The sequence below is a fragment of the Polypterus senegalus genome, chromosome 1 (genome assembly GCF_016835505.1).
Source record: "Polypterus senegalus isolate Bchr_013 chromosome 1, ASM1683550v1, whole genome shotgun sequence".
In the NCBI taxonomy this organism is placed as follows: domain Eukaryota; kingdom Metazoa; phylum Chordata; class Cladistia; order Polypteriformes; family Polypteridae; genus Polypterus; species Polypterus senegalus.
In genome coordinates this window covers 83,067,057-83,083,289 of record NC_053154.1, presented here as the reverse complement: position 1 = coordinate 83,083,289, position 16,233 = coordinate 83,067,057, and the positions used below count along the sequence as shown (strand labels likewise).

The following is a 16,233-nucleotide window of genomic DNA, read 5'->3' as shown; positions in this document are numbered from 1 at the left end:
GCTTTTTAGGAGCCATTTTTTCACAGAAATAAAGGGTGCACACAATGTGACACCAAGGTCCTCATGGCATCTTACAGTCGGGATTGCTGCCTGGACAGCTTTAGTTTATAGAAACGCAGGGCAGCGCTTGGCACAGTGTGCATGTGTGTCCCTGTCAGCAATAATGGGTTCTCTGTTGAAGTTTGAGTATTTAATTTACTGCTGCTCTGATCACCTACCAGCAACCTGTGCGTGTCCAACCCATTTCTAGCCGGCACGGCTCTTTGCCCGTGAGTGTGTGTGTGTGTATTGATAACCTTACCTACGTTTAAAGCCGGTACCCTGGCCAGGCGTCTGCAGGCTGATTGATAGACTCACTTCCATTGGGGCAAGCAACGGTTTGTGGATATCTGATTTCAGTGATAGTTTAATCTTCTTTGTTTGAGTCTCTTTATTTTCCAGAATTTTTTTCATGTCTTTTGCGTTTTGTTTTGGGAGCTGCAGCACTGCAGGAAGTGTAAAGATGAAAACTGTTTTCCACTTGGGTGAATGGTAGCGCTCTGAAGCCGAGGAGGGATAGGAGAGCGAAGTCGATGGATCTACAGAGTACCCCGAGGATGCTTTATTGGAGCAGAGCTGGCCAACTGAAGAGCAGTGTGGTGGCTCAGCAATTGGCTACCATGTAGGAGTTGTAAGTTTACTCCTATAAGCCAATTTATTGAGCAGCGACAGTATGGTGGGAGGCTGCAGCAGGGTATAACCTGCAGATCATGTCATTCAAGTTCGAGGTCAAGTTTTACATTTATGCACTTTCTAGATTATTTTTTTTTTTTTCCAAAATATTTTCGGCCTGTAGATGATTGATTCTGCAAATGTGGAACCCGCAGATACAGAAGCCCGGCGATATGTGCTTTCCAAATACTATTCAAGAGTTAACTGAACCTTTCTAGTGAGAAAGCTAACACTGAGGATTTTGCTGTGCACGTTTCTAATCAGCTGATATTTTAAACAAGGTATATATATATACTAGCAAAATACCCGCGCTTCGCAGCGGTGAAATACTGTCTGAATATTTTTATTAATAAAAAAGTAAACATTTTTAGACTGAACGAAAATATGTCAAAAATTAATTGTTAAGGATCTCTCTGTATACCACGTTGTCAGTTCGGCCCTCTGGTTGTAATATGACTAAGCTGTGTGCTGAGCTCACTCTTGAGCATGCAACATACAGTTGGCCATGTGAAAAGCAATCCCGCCTCAAATCAATGCCAGCCTTTTGTAGTGTTTGTCCCTGAGACTTATTAATTGTCATTGCGAAGCAGAGCCTTACTGGAAATTGAACGCGTTTGAATTAAAATGGGAGATTAGATGGTATAACGGGGATGCGAGTAATAAAAACTGTGTCACTGAGGCACTGCCAGTAAATATAGTTGCTTCAATTAGGTTGTTTTGTAGAGATGTGACCTGAAGTCTTGTGCCGTTACAAAGTTTCAGTGGTTGTAAGTTTCTGCTTCCTTGGCGAAGGTCGTAAACGAAAGAAGACACCGCAGTGACACACAGAAGAGAACCCGTGGATTAAATAAAACCTACACAATAACTGTAACAATCGTAACAAATGAACAATAAAATAGAAGAGAACCCGTGAATTAAATAAAAAGGTTGCTTCGTTGGTGAAGCAAGGAAAAAGCACTTTCTTATATGTCGTTCGTTTTAAAACAGTGCAGAAGCTGTGAGAAGCTGCTTCCTTGGCAAGCTCAAACGAAAGAAGACACCGCAGTGAACACAGAAGAGAACCCGTGGATTAAATAAAACCTACACAATAACTATAAAAATCGTAATAAATGAACAATGAAACAGCGGAGAACCCGTGGATTAAATAAAAGGCTGCTTGCATAAGCAAGGAAAAAGGACTTTCTTATATATCGTTCGTTTATAAAACAGTGCAGAAGCTCTGAAAAGCTGCTTCCTTCGTAAAGTAAGGAAACGACTGAAGAGACGGCGGTGACGCTGTAAGTGTTCTGCAAGGCAGCTGAAGCCCTGCATTATGGGATCTGTAGTTTATTGTGTTACCAGTGCTTCATATCCCGGGCCATTAATAACAATAATACAGTATATAAAATGATCTCGGGCGGATATAATTACACGCCGGGCCAGATGTTGCCTCCGGGCCTTGAGTTTGACACATATGGACTAAATAGAACTTGAAAAGATATATTTTTTCGTACATCGAGCCAGCGTGCTATTGTGGTTTTGCTTGCATGCCTCAATAAGTCATCCTCCCTCGCTCTTACTTTTTTACCGTTCATCTAATGAATACACTGAGTATGGCTTTACCAAAACAATCATTGATGTTGAATAAAGTATCCATTATTCGAGTATGTAGATCGGGATATATATATATACATATATATATACCCGCGATCGCAGCGAGAAGTAGTGTGTTAAAAAGCTAGAAAAGAAAAGGGAACATTTTAAAAATAACGTAACATGACTGTCAATATACAGTATTTGTTTTGTGAGTGTTACTGAGTGTTGCTGTCATCAAGGATTTGATTATCATTATTTCTTTCAATCAGGTTCGTATTTGTAGGATGTGTTGTGTTCAAGTTACATTCCGTGTTTGTCAATCGCTGTAAAGATGACAGGTTTCATTCATCGATTTGTTTCTTACTGCATCAATAAACAGCTCGTCTTCTTCTTTATCTGAGACCTGACACACTGCATGCACGTTTTTTTACACTGTCTTCCTTTAGCGGGACATTGACTTTTTCCACCGTGTGCTTTGTTTCGCAGTAGCTGGATTTATGAATATGCTTATCAGACGCTTCATATTTTTTGCTGCCTTTTCAATTGTGTAATTCAGTTTTGTTCAGCGCTCTTTGGAACTGTTGCTTTTTATCTGTGCACTGTGTCAGTTCACGTGAGCCGCTCGGTGTACATGCATCGAAGGTTCCCAGCTGTGCTGGTGCCATCTCGTGCTATGTCCATGGCTGTATTTAATGTTACCTTAGTCCTGGCACTTAAAACTTTCTCTCGCAGTTTCGCTGAGTTTGTGTCAAACACCACCCTGACCATCTCATCTTCCTCTCCATAAGCACAGTCCTTCACCCGTGAATATTTACCCGTGGCAGTTTGCTATTGGATTGCCGCTGACGGACGGCCTTATATGGGCAGGCACTAAATTACAAACGCCAGCGGCAGCCTGTCTATGAACTTAATTTAAAGTGTAGGTTTACATCGTGCTTTGTTTCCGAAGTAGCAGAACTCATGAATATGGTTGTATATGTCACTCGCCGCTTCTTATTGTTTCGCTGCCTTCTCAATTATATAATGCATGTTTTCTTGAGCGCTTTTTGAGGTCTTCCTGGTTTTCTATGTACTGCGTGATTACGTGGGAGGCGTGATGATGTCACACGAAACTCCCCCACGGCGTTGAAGCTCATCTCCATTACAGTAAATGGAGAAAAACAGCTTCCAGTTATGACCATTACGCGTAGAATTTCGATATAAAACCTGCCCAACTTTTGTAAGGAAGCTGTAAGGAATGAACCTGCAAAATTTCAGCCTTCCACCCACACGGGAAGTTGGGGAATTAGTGATGAGTCAGTGAGTGAGTGAGTGAGTGAGTGAGTGAGTGAGGGCTTTGCCTTTTATTAGTATATATATATATATATATATATATATATATATATATATATATATATATATATATATATATATATATATATATATATATATAAACTGCTCAAAAAATTAAAGGAACACTTTGAAAACACATCAGATCTCAATGGGAAAAGAAATCCTCCTGGATATCTATACTGATATAGACTGGGTAATGTGTTAGGAACGAAAGGATGCCACATCGTTTGATGGAAATGAAAATGATCAACCTACAGAGCCCTGAATTCAAAGACGCCCCAAAAATCAGAGTGAAAAATTATGTGGCAGGCTAGTCCATTTTGCCAAAATTTAATTGCAGCAACTCAGAATTGTACGCAGCACTTTGTATGGCCCCTGTGTTCTTGTATACATGCCTGGCAACATCGGTGCATGCTTCTAATGAGATGAGAGATGGTGTTGTGGGGGATCTCCTCCCAGATCTGGACCAGGGCATCACTGAGCTCCTGGACAGTCTGAGGTGCAACCTGGTGGCATTGGATGGACCAAAACATAATGTCCCAGAGGTGTTCTATTGGATTTAGGTCAGGAAAGTGTGGTGGCCAGTCAATGGTATCAATTCCTTCATCCTCCAGGAACTGCCTGCATACTCTCACCACATGAGGCCAGGAATTGTCGTGCACCAGGAGCCACTGTACCACAATAGGGTCTGACAATGGGTTCAAGGATTTCATCCTGATACCTAATGGCAGCCAAGGTGCATTTGTCAAGCCTGTAGCGGTCTGTGTGACCCTCCATGGATATGCCTCCCCAGACAATCATTAACCCACCACCAAACTGCTCATGCTGAATGATGTTACAGGCAGCATAATGTTCTCCATGGCTTCTCCAGACACTTTCACTTCTGTCACGTGCTCAGGGTGAACCTGCTCTCATCTGTAAAAAGCACAGGGCACCAGTGGTGCATCTGCCAATTCTGGTATTCTATAGCGAATGCCAATCGAGCTGCATGCTGCTGGGCAGTAAGCTCAGGGCCCATTAGAGGACATGGGGCCCTTGGGTCACCCTCATGAAGTCTTTCTGGTTGTTTGGTCAGAGACATTCACACCAGTGGCCTGCTGGAGGTCATTTTGTAGGGCTCTGGCAGTGCTCATCCTGTTCCTCCTTGCCCAAAGGAGCAGATACTGGTCCTGCTGATGGGTTATGGACCTTCTATGGCCCTCTCCAGCTCTCCTAGAGTAACTGCTTGTCTCCTAGAATCTCCTCCATGCCCTTGAGACTGTGCAGGGAGACACAGCAAACCTTCTGGCAATGACACGTATTGAAGTGCCATCCTGGAGAAGTTGGACTACCTGTGCAACCTCTGTAGGGTCCAGGTATCGCCTCATGCTACCAGTAGTGACACTGACTGTAGCCAAATGCAAAACTAGTGAAGAAACAGTCAGAAAAGATGAGGAGGGAAAAATGTCAGTGGCCTCCACCTGTTAAACCATTCCTGTTTTGGGGGTCATCTCATTGTTGCCCCTCTAGTGCATCTGTTGTTAATTTCATTAACACCACAGCAGCTGAAACTGATTAACAACCCCTCTGCTACTTAACTGACCAGATTAATATCCCATAAGTTTCATTGACTTTATGCTATACTCTGATTAAAAAGTGTTCCTTTAATTCTTTTGAGCAGTATATATATATATATATATATATATATATATATATATATATATATATATATAAAATGCACATACATTTCATTTGAGGAAAAAGAACTTTAAAAAACTTAAGCTACAGGGTGTGCCAATGGGGACATTTGGGCCCAGTACTGGCGCTGACCCTGGTGTCGGCTGCATTTAAGCTTTTGGATCATTTAAACAAAATCTTTTCCAGTGCATTTCACTATTTTTGATTCTGGCCAGTTATTGCAAAGTCCAGTGTTGAGCTCCAGATTTGCTGGATTTCTCTTAGACTTGTTGGTACTGTAGAAAGTCTCCTGCTAGCCCCCTGACTGCCATGCTGCCTGCTCCACACTCCAGTGTTCACCTCAACACTTATGACCTTGTCAACTCAAGTCTTACTTCACGTACAGTCACTTAGACATGTCTTGTTATATTAGACAGGATAGTCAGGTTTACGTTCTTTGAAAAAAAAAAAATTTTCTCTTGTGCTCATCTTGTTGAATAGAAACAGTAAAGCAGAAGATATTCCCATTGGCTGCAGATTTTGATTAAAGCACAGCGGATCAATTTTCTCTTTGCAGACATGTTTATTGTAGTGAAACGCTCCTGAGTACTGTGACTTTTCCGTTATTTCTGTATAGAGTGTTTAGGATTAAAGACCACCATTTCCACTCAGACAGGCCCTCAGATGCTGGCCTGCCTGGATTTACGCACAGTTGCTGACAGCACTTCATGTTCTGCATCCTCATGCAGCCACAACACCAGTCTCAAAGGGACCACTTCAGATTCAGCCCCATGCCAACCTGTTTTGTTCTCCTGACTGCTAATATTTAGACCAAAAATTACAAAATGATACATTTGAACTGCTTGATCGTATTAGAAATGCTGACCAGTTTTATTGAATATACTGTACTTTACTATTGATGGTGCTTGCTGTCTGCTGACATTGTGTCTCACATTCCACCTTTTTCTTCATCTACTCGCACCTTGGGCTCACAGGCCTTGTATTGATTCACTGCAGTCATAAAATTGGGTAATAAAAGATGGCTTGAAAGAGAACGTCTGCCATTTGGTATTTACTTCAGGCTTTTCCTTAAGCAGACATCCTTCTAGCAGGTGAGCTGCTGATGCCACAGTGTGGGGGGGATCGAGGAGCTGAGAGCTACCTGGCAATGGCAAAAATGTACGGTCCCCCCCTTTAAGTAGACTGCCATGTGACGATCTTATTAGACACTGCAGACCAGTGCTGCCCCGACCCAAGGTCCGCAGGCCTGTTACGCCTGAAAGGCATCTTCAGACACTGACAGATGTTGTAGATACTTTGTGTAATGCGTTTAAGCTGATTTCTTAAAGTTCACTAGGGGTCAAGACTTGTGATGCAGTCATGAGGGTTAATGAGTTGATTGATTCAAATCATAAATACTGAAACGAATTTCTAGAGCAAACCGAAAGGCACCACTTCTTTAAAAGACAGTGTGGTGATCAATTGCACAAAACATGCTCTTGGTATTTCAGAACTTCAAGTGAGGTGCAGAAGAAGGAGCTCTTGCTTTGTCAGCTGTGGTTTATCGGTGGCATCTCACAATCACAAATGCCAAACTGCAGTCCCATACTGAAATAAGCCTTTTATTTGAACAAGCTTTTCCTTCAAACAAGCACAATTCAATCCTTTTCTTCCTCTCCCTTCATTACAGGGGTCAGCTTTATAAAACAGGCGTATGCACAGTACCCTTGAAATGGCATATGCAGCTTTCCTCCCAAACGTTGAGATTTATAAAATAAGACTTGTTAGGAGAACTTGTGTATATTTATGGCCACTTGGACCCAACCGTATGCAACATGGCAGAATAACTGGGACATGATGACACCCCTGATCACATAGGTAAATGCAGGTAACCAGCTAATTGACGACACATGCATAGAATAATTCATATCACTCAGCTGCTATTATAAAGTGCTTTGAAATGACAAATATATTAACGCTTAAATGTGATGAACATACGATGGATAGACTCCATTTTAGTTCACTTTTAACAGGTGCCAATGCTGCACATTAGCACTGAAGAACGTTTTGCTTTGCACCCTCCTGCACCATAACCTATCGTCTGCGGAGGAGGACCAAAAGCTTTAGATTCGTCAAAAATTTTGCTCACCATTTTTCAATGGATCTCGACATTTTAGGATCTCCTGATACCGAAAACATCGATATCTCAATGACGGGTGTGTTCCTGTCTATGTGTAACGGTCAAGAGCTAAAACGGCTGGACGGAAAAATTCCAAACATGAAACTTAAGCCTGTTATGAGATGATGATGTGCTGATTCGTTTTTGAGCTAAATCATGCAAGAGAAAGAGGAACCCTCAAATACTGTAATTCTGGAATTAATTATGAATTGTTCTCATCAATTGCTATCGTAAAGGCCTATTTTATAATCAGAAAGATCAACATTAGAATGGTAAATAATTACTGAAATGTTATAGAATAGTTTGGGTAACTTGGTTCCTAGAGCACAAAGCCTACTGACGCTCACATCTGAATTGTCAGTTAACAACCAAAGCGCAGTAAAAACACAGACGCGATTCAGTCCCTGCCTATAGGAAGCTCTGAATGTCATGCTCTACAGCAGTGGCCTCCAAATCTGGTCTTTGAGGGCTGCAGTGGCTGCAGGTTTTCATTCTTACCCTTTTCCTCATCAGTGACCTGATTTTGCTGCTAATTAACTTAATTTGCTTTCATTTTAATTGACTTGTTTTAAAGATTTGTTCCCCATGAATTGAAGCATTTCCTTCCTTAAATGGCTCCCAAACAGAAATGAAATGTGAGGTGAGTGAGCCAACAGAAGACCAGCTAAGTCAGGGCCTCAAACTCCTCCAACCAGTTACTTAATTAGGCACCAAGTCTTGCTGTCAATTAAACTCGTTCTTTCCTTCCATGGCCTGTTGCTGGTCTCATTGTACAACGGCATACATTTGCAAAATTGTTGATTATCTCTCCTCTAAGGGCTTTGTTTAAATGTTTTGTGGACCCGAGCAGATCAACATTCCTGAGACCTTCACCTTTCTTTATTTTCAGATATTGTATGATGGACACAGTTTGCTGGTCATGTTTGTGTCATGAGGTCGCTGGAAAAGGGTGTGTGGCGTCCTGATATCTATGCAAAAGAACAAAGGTCCAAGTCTTCAGAGTCCTGGTGCTTCTAATTTTGCTGTATGGTTCTGAGACATCGATGCTATCCAGTGACCTGAGATGAAGACTGGACTCCTTTGGTACTGTGTCTCTTCTGAGAATCTTTGGGTAGCGCTGGTTTGACTTTGTGTTGAATGAACAGCTGCTCATAGAGTCCCATATGAGGCACATTACCTGCATTGTGACGGAGCGTCAGTTACGGCACTACAGCCATGTGGCGCGATTCCCTGAGGGTGATGCAGCTCGTAGGAAGCTCATTGTTGAGGACCCCATTGGCTGGACCAGGCCAAGGGGATGCCCATGCTATCGCAGATAGAGGGTCATTTCTGGAGGTTGGGACTGGGCCACATGTCTGCCTGTGGGGTTGCCGACCAGGATCCCGAGTTGTTTTGTTGTGTGGTGGGTGCTACTGTACCAGTGCATGCTCCCCAACCTGACCTGTCCTGGGGCTGCATTTAAAAATAGAAGCCTACAGTTGTGAAACTCACTCAGGTCACCTCTTGGTAGGCAAGGTAAGCCATTGGGGTGGCCCTGAAGTAGTCACAGTGAAGGATCTAAACTAAGAGAAAAACAATGGAGATATATATGGCAGGAAGTAACTAAAGTTTCTCCACTCCAGTAGATGGTAGCCGAGTAGCACCATCCACAGTTGGAGCCATACTTCCATTCTGAAGAACAACTGATCTTAAAATATTTAAAGGTCTGCACCCCTAATTATGAGAGAGGACCTGTGGTGCAGAGACACTGAAATGTCACCCTGAGATTTGCTCAGTACACACAGTATGGCCTTGAGTGACATTAAAAGCCACCCCCTACCACAGCAAGACTGAGTTTGGATTTTATAGCAACAGCTGAAATGGCAATGAGAAAGAAAGAGCAAGGGGGAACACGGGGTTTGGCTTATGAACATGGGGAAGTGCCCCCCCGAGTGGGCAAGGGGCAACCTGTGTAGCGATCTACAGGAGGACAACACCATCCCTTTCTGTGATTAGGTGAATAAATTATTACTTGGTATACAATTCTAAGTTCTTTGACATATTTCATATGTGGGTTAGCCTCATTTGCATGGAAATGCTATCTCTGAATAAACTGGTCGAGGTATTTGTGCCATTGGCCACAGGTCCAGGCGACTGGGTTTGAATCCTGGCCCAAATGTGTCTTTTCCCAATGTCCACAGGGGCTGTTCACTGGGTATTCCAGTTCTCATCTCATTTCTTAATGGTATTTGTGTGTGTGGTGGATTAGTAATTAGTCCCCGTGACTAAATGGCGTCTCATCCTGGATTTGCTCCTGTCTTCAACCTGATGCTGTTGGGCTTGACTACAACTGCCTATACCTCTCTACTCAAGTAAATGGATGAACGGTCAGGTTATGTTCTAGCACACACACACACACACACCAGGGCCAAATTAGTTTCGCCAATTCACCTGACAAGTATATCTTTGGACAAGGGGAGGAAAAACACGCCGACACGGGAGAACATGCAAACTCCATGGTGGGAGGACCCGGGACGAAGACCCTGGTCTCCTTACTGTGAGGCAACAGCAGTACCACTGTGCCACCATGCTGTCCGTAAATAGATAGCTGGGCTGATATGTATATATAATGCTTTATAACACATATACACTGCATGGCTTTCTAGTGTCATTATATTGTCACATACAGTATACAGAGCACAGGGAAATTCCTTCTTGCATATATTAAGTGACATGCAACATGTCACCACTCTCCAGTGCCACAATTTGTAAGTAGAATTATCTTACCTCAAAACATCTGCCTCCTTATAATAATGTGTACAGATACAAACACACACACTCATGCACACAAACTTTAATCTGGTCATCTATAAACATGGCACATGTCTGCGTTCATATGCTGAAAATTATACTCAATGTCCTGTACTGTTTAAACACCAAACATTATGAATAATAAAATAATCAGTCTAAATGTGCTAATTGTTACAATAGCATAACAAGAAGCACTGGTGCCTGACAGCGCCCGTCCCCCAGCTTGTTAACTTTGGGGGCTCCTGTTTTCATCCCAAGACACGCCGTCTGGTTGGCAGGTGGCAGTGCATCGACAGGTGGTTACTCAGGGTGCCTTTAGATATGTTCTGTGACGGACCCCCTGACCAGGGTGGAGTGCTATTTTATGTCTGTGGCTGCTGGGGTAAACTCTAACTCCATAGCAGCTACCAAGCAGGTTCACAATTTGACAGATTTAAAAATAAAAAATTAATCAGAGTGTAAATCTTAAAAGCAATAAGTAAATTGGGCCAATAGCACAATATGACATATTAGCTCTTACTGCTGTTACCTTTCAGATTGTACTATACCATAGAGAATTGTCTACATTTTGAGTTATACCATGCAGTTTTTACATTTGCCAGTTCCTCAAACAGTTCATCATTCCTACACACACTTGTTAAGATATCATTTTACTTAACAAATCGATGTGCCTTGGATCATTGCTGGATAAGGCGGGTTTGAAAATATTATTGTATATGGTGTGTCCAGTTGTATAATGTAAACAAACAAAGCCTGGCGCTCACATGATATAGGAGTGCACCATAAATGAATAAAGCGCACAACCAGGCTGTTTAGCTTGAAGTTCTAAATGGAGCTTTTTATGAGCTCTTAACGTGTGCATGTAAAGTGGGCACACCAGAAGTGTTCACATCTGGAGCTGGCAGCAGCGGCGGGCTGTGGATGGGTGTCCCTCTGTTCTGAGCGCCCAATAAACTGCCGCCTGTTGCACGTTTTATGGTGGCAGCTTCTCGTCGTCGGTCGCCTGGGAGCAGCGCGCTGTCCTCCGCTCTCACTCGCCATCCTATTTCTGCGGCACGACAACGATCGGCTCGGCACTTCGCACGCTGCCTTTTGCGGTGAACTTCTCCATTGACTTGGCCGTTGATGCACGCAGCAGGTAAGTGTTTTTTTTTTAAGAGGAACAAAGTGCAGCGTTCGGAATTTATTAGCGCGGCTACTGGAGATTACAAGTTATCAGCTATGCGCGACTCGCCGTGCCGGAGTTTCGTAAACAGACTGACTCGGAGGGCTCTGCTGGAGGTCCGCCAAACGCCACGGACGAATTTCTCGATTGTATTTCTATCTCCATAAAAATACCTGCTCAAAAAGTAAGATAAAAACAGTGTATTCAAAATAAACGCTCCTTAAAGGTAATTAACAAAACAAATTAATTCAGCAGTACGGCCTGACAGACAGCTCCATGAACAAAGTTACTGGCGCTTGCATTGCTTGAGCTGGAGAGAGAAATCTGCTTGGAAACGGAGCCTGCCGCCTATGGCTGGAGCTTTAGGGTACCGTAAAATTCGGAGCAAAACTACAGTGAGGGAATTCGAAAAACTGGGTGTCATCCAACATTTGAAGGTGAGTCACTATTATTATTATTATTATTACTACAAAAGCATTGAATAGAATGAACGTGATGGCTCCACTCTGAAGCTGCGGTTATTTCTAATACTTTTGTCACTGTTAAACATTCAGGAAACTTGTGTAAACCACGCTGTGGGCGAATAAATAAAAATGGCAGTTTTTATAATTTCACAAAATGATGAATTTTAAGAGATGCTGTGCATGCAAAATGTGCTGTACAACCCCCACAAAAGTAAGGGTACAGTGTAATCATGGCATATATTTACCTCTGTTACTCATGTTATTATTTGTTTATTTTGTTTTATTTGAACCAAATTCATAATATAGTGCATTTTAAAGTAATGTTAAAGTGTTGAAATAAAACCAATGTTTTCCATTTTTTATCTACTTACTGTATCTACAATATCATTTTATCATACAGAATACCTTTGCTATGTATGTACATACAGCGTCTATCGTTTAACAACATTAACAGATACAAATGGGTTCTACGCAATATCTAAGTGGGTTGTTACCAACCCCAATTTCCGAAACGTGTGTTGCAATTTAAAGCAGTGTGCAGCATGATGTCTATCTGTGGTGTTTTTTGAACAGAGAAAATAGATAGAAAATAGAATGTAGAAAATAGAAGACTGTTTGAGCTGTGCTTATTGTTTGTGTTGGTGGGGCCGAGCGGCTCAGTGCTTGGTGCTGCTGCCCTTGGTGCAGTTTGTTCGTTCTCCCTGTGACTGCACCTCAGTTTTTGCTGCAGGTCTCACTTTGACGTAGCCGGCTGCCCTTTTTGAGTCTGTGTGTCTGCCCTGAGATGGGCTGATGTCCGTCCGTTGTGACCCTGAACTGGACTGAGGGTGTGTGGAGATGGAGATCTGGACATTCTGTGGACAACCATCCAGTTCTTTAGCAGCTGTTAGTTTGGGTGATGAATTTTAACAACTGCAAAAGAACAGAACGAGTAGCTGAACTTCTTAGCTCTTTTTTTGTTATGAGGTTCAATAGTCTAAAGAGTCACAGTTGTTATAAGCAAAATAACAATTGTTTGTTTTGTAATCTCACAGTACAATATCATTTTAAAATTATATCTCTCATGCAATGTTATCTTTTACTATACTTTAAGCATTTCTCTTACTAAAATATTAAGAGTTAAGATTACTTTAGGGATTGAAAAACGAAGAATAGTAAACATTGTTGTTTCCACTGTCAGGTAATTTTGCACGTCTCTATTTCATCACAGAGTTTCTGTTTCTGTTGTACTGTCAAGTACAAGAATTGCACTTACACCGACACAGACACGTGCGAATGAGCCTGAACTGGATTAAGTGGGGCCGAGGACATTATAGTCTGTCGCTGAATCTCATTGTTATTGCTGTGATCACCAAGGTCTTCTGATGGAACTAGCATTTCTGAAAAGAGTGTATTGACATTCGCTGAATCTTATATTTAATTTTTACATGTACACTTAATACAAAGTGATGTCTCATGGGAGTAAACATAACCCAGTAACATCAGTATAGGGGTTGTTTTGAACATGTGTAGCAGAACCACAAGTGAAGAGCTATAAAACTAGCATAACGAAAATGATCAAGTAACAATATGACAGATATCCAGAAAGCAAAATGCATTCATTAACAGTTTGACCAATATCTGCTGAACAATAGGGGGTTCAATCACTTCTTAAACACACTGAGGGAGTCAGCAGTTCATGTAGTGGTGGGCAGCTCATTCCACCAACTAGGAGCTACATATCAAAAGAATGTCTGGATTGACATTTGATACCATGCAGAGGTGGCATCAAAAAGTGCTGCTCATCTGCAGACTTGAGTGGTCGAGGAGGAGCAGAGCACCTCACTAGAGTTTCCATATAGAAAGGTGCTGACCCATTGACTACTCTGCAGGCCAGCATCAAAGATCTGACAGTCATGCATGCTGCTGAGAGGTTACTCCATACCTTTCACACTAACTGTCTGACACTTGGTGGTTGAGGAGATGATATCTCTTAAGGATGAGAGGTAATACACAGTATAGTAGGACATTTTCTAAATGCTTGTTTGAGACATCGTTGACGGACTTGGTGTCCTCTCCGGGCGGCTTCCTGTTTTCCACCAAGTGCTTCAGGGTTAGGCTCCAGTTCCTTCAGACTTTGAATTGGATTAAACAGGTTTGAGAATGTTAGGTTATACAGTCAGGTCCTTAAGAGACACAATTTTTATCATTTTGGCTCTGTTCGCCACCACAGTGGATCTAAACTAAAGCAATCAAGATGTGACTGAAGTGTACCTGACTGTAGTAACTTGACTTGTTAACATGGTGTCTCTTCTGTGAATTCAGTTTGATTCTGGCCATTTGTCATTAGATACATAAAAAATGAAAATTAAATATTTTTGTGATGAAATAACAATATAAATTGTGGGAATGCAGAATAAGGACAAGATGAGGGAGAACAGAACTTAGACTATGTAAAGTGTGGCAAAAAAAGTTGAAATAATGTTAAATCATTTAGAATTGATGATGATTTCTTGTTATTAATCATCAATGATTATTTTGAAATATTAAAAGGCATCTTTTTGTTTTAAACTGCATGAAGCTAACCACCTCTTGACCCTGAGAGTCTTCCCTGTCTCTATACCTGTCTGTATGTGCTAAAATACAATTTTATGGGCGAATACCGTGGACCCAATGTCTGAGTGTCACCAAATCAGTTCACTCTGACTTACTCTCATTATATTAGCATGGAGTTTTCTACAATTGTAAAATAAAGATGTACAGTAACAGCAACAAATACCAAGAGGAGAGCTCACCCGCATTGTCCTACCTGCAGCTGCTCTTATTGCAGTCAATTCAATGACAAGAGAAAGGAATGGCAATGTCTGCCAAATAAACCTCATGACTGAAGGACTACCCATCTTTTTCATCAGGGAAGCCTCTAAATGTTCACCTTGTGCTCTTTGTGGCTTCTCATTCTTGCCGTCTTTACCCCATACTGCACGGCTTAGCCTGTAATCAGCATCTCCTTTAAAACGTTTGACTGGAACGCTGTGTATTTTTGTCAACATGAACTCTGAGATACCCAGCTGTAAAACATTAGAGGGCCTCAAGAATTCATAAAACAAAGCGTTGTGCCCAGGTGAGCCCAGCTGGAATGCTGAGTTAATTTCGTTTCGTATTTTTAATCCTAGCAGTAGTGGCTTTGGGACGAGTGCAGAGCACAGTGAAATTCTTACTTGTTTGATCGACGCGCATTCAGCATGTAACTGCTCTCAGCTACTATACACTCACCTAAAGGATTATTAGGAACACCTGTTCAATTTCTCATTAATGCAATTATCTAATCAACCAATCACATGGCAGTTGCTTCAATGCATTTAGGGGTGTGGTCCTGGTCAAGACAATTTCCTGAACTCCAAACTGAATGTCAGAATGGGAAAGAAAGGTGATTTAAGCAATTTTGAGCGTGGCATGGTTGTTGGTGCCAGACAGGCCGGTCTGAGTATTTCACAATCTGCTCAGTTACTGGGATTTTCACGCACAACCATTTCTAGGGTTTACAAAGAATGGTGTGAAAAGGGAAAAACATCCAGTATGCGGCAGTCCTGTGGGCGAAAATGCCTTGTTGATGCTAAAGGTCAGAGGAGAATGGGCCGACTGATTCAAGCTGATAGAAGAGCAACTTTGACTGAAATAACCACTCGTTACAACCGAGGTATGCAGCAAAGCATTTGTGAAGCCACAACATGCACAACCTTTTGGCGGATGGGCTACAACAGCAGAAGACCCCACTGGGTACCACTCATCTCCACTACAAATAGGAAAAAGAGGCTACAATTTGCACGAGCTCACCAAAATTGGACAGTCAGAATTTGGCGTAAACAGAATGAGAACATGGATCCATCATGCCTTGTTACCACTGTGCAGGCTGGTGGTGGTGGTGTAATGGTGTGGGGGATGTTTTCTTGGCACTCTTTAGGCCCCTTAGTGCCAATTGGGCATCGTTTAAATGCCACGGGCTACCTGAGCATTGTTTCTGACCATGTCCATCCCTTCATGACCACCATGTACCCATCCTCTGATGGCTACTTCCAGCAGGATAATGCACCATGTCACAAAGCTCGAATCATTTCAAACTGGTTTCTTGAACATGACAGTGAGTTCACTGTACTAAAATGGCCCCCACAGTCACCAGATCTCAACCCAATAGAGCATCTTTGGGATGTGGTGGAACGGGAGCTTCGTGCCCTGGATGTGCATCCCACAAATCTCCATCAACTGCAAGATGCTATCCTGTTGGGCCAACATTTCTGAAGAATGCTTTCAGAACCTTGTTGAATCAATGCCACGTAGAATTAAGGCAGTTCTGAAGGCGAAAGGGGGTCAAACATCGTATTAGT

General features: G+C 42.2%; 1 protein-coding gene across 3 annotated transcripts in view; it reads left to right on the top strand.

The window, feature by feature from the left end:
- The window catches only part of LOC120528255 (relaxin-3 receptor 1-like), a 59,319-nt gene that overhangs the window by 14,232 nt on the left and 28,854 nt on the right, over positions 1 to 16,233 (top strand). The window contains exon 1 of one of the 3 annotated variants that reach the window (XM_039752384.1): positions 10,920 to 11,381. The exons of 1 other annotated variant lie outside the window; for it this stretch is intronic. The gene's annotated coding sequence lies outside the window, so the exon portion shown is untranslated. Of the gene's footprint in view, positions 1 to 10,919; positions 11,382 to 11,441; positions 11,846 to 16,233 lie in introns of those variants that run through there. One more of the 3 variants, XM_039752392.1, reaches the window with a different exon arrangement.